Source organism: Ailuropoda melanoleuca, chromosome X (assembly GCF_002007445.2).
Source record: "Ailuropoda melanoleuca isolate Jingjing chromosome X, ASM200744v2, whole genome shotgun sequence".
NCBI lineage: Eukaryota > Metazoa > Chordata > Mammalia > Carnivora > Ursidae > Ailuropoda > Ailuropoda melanoleuca.
This window is the reverse complement of record NC_048238.1, coordinates 7545201-7545626: the sequence shown is the minus strand read 5'-3', so window position 1 is coordinate 7545626 and position 426 is coordinate 7545201.

The window sequence follows — 426 nt, the reverse complement described above, 5'->3', positions numbered from 1 at the left end:
AAATCGGAAATGCTAGTCTGGAGAGTTTTAGCCAAATACTGGAGGAAGCTAGAACTCGGGATCCAGTCCAGTTTACAGGTGGAAAATAAACCTCAGAGATGACCAGCAGCACCAGAATCTAATACCCACCGGGGTGTCTTACTGAAACATAAATTTCTCTCCATGATCATTTCCATTTCCATCAAAGACAACCATGGCAAGACTAATTTGTTTTGCAAATTAAGTTGACTTTTAATCAACTCTGCCTGATTATTTATATACGTGCAGCAGGAATAGTGATTGATCATGTTCTTTCAGATCCTTTTAAATCTGCAAACAAAACATCAAAGAACCAGCAATATTTTAAATGAAGTCATAAAAATTCTAATCATCTTCATTAATTCATCTGGTCTCCTGTAATTAATTCTTGGTTTTCTTTTTTTTTAA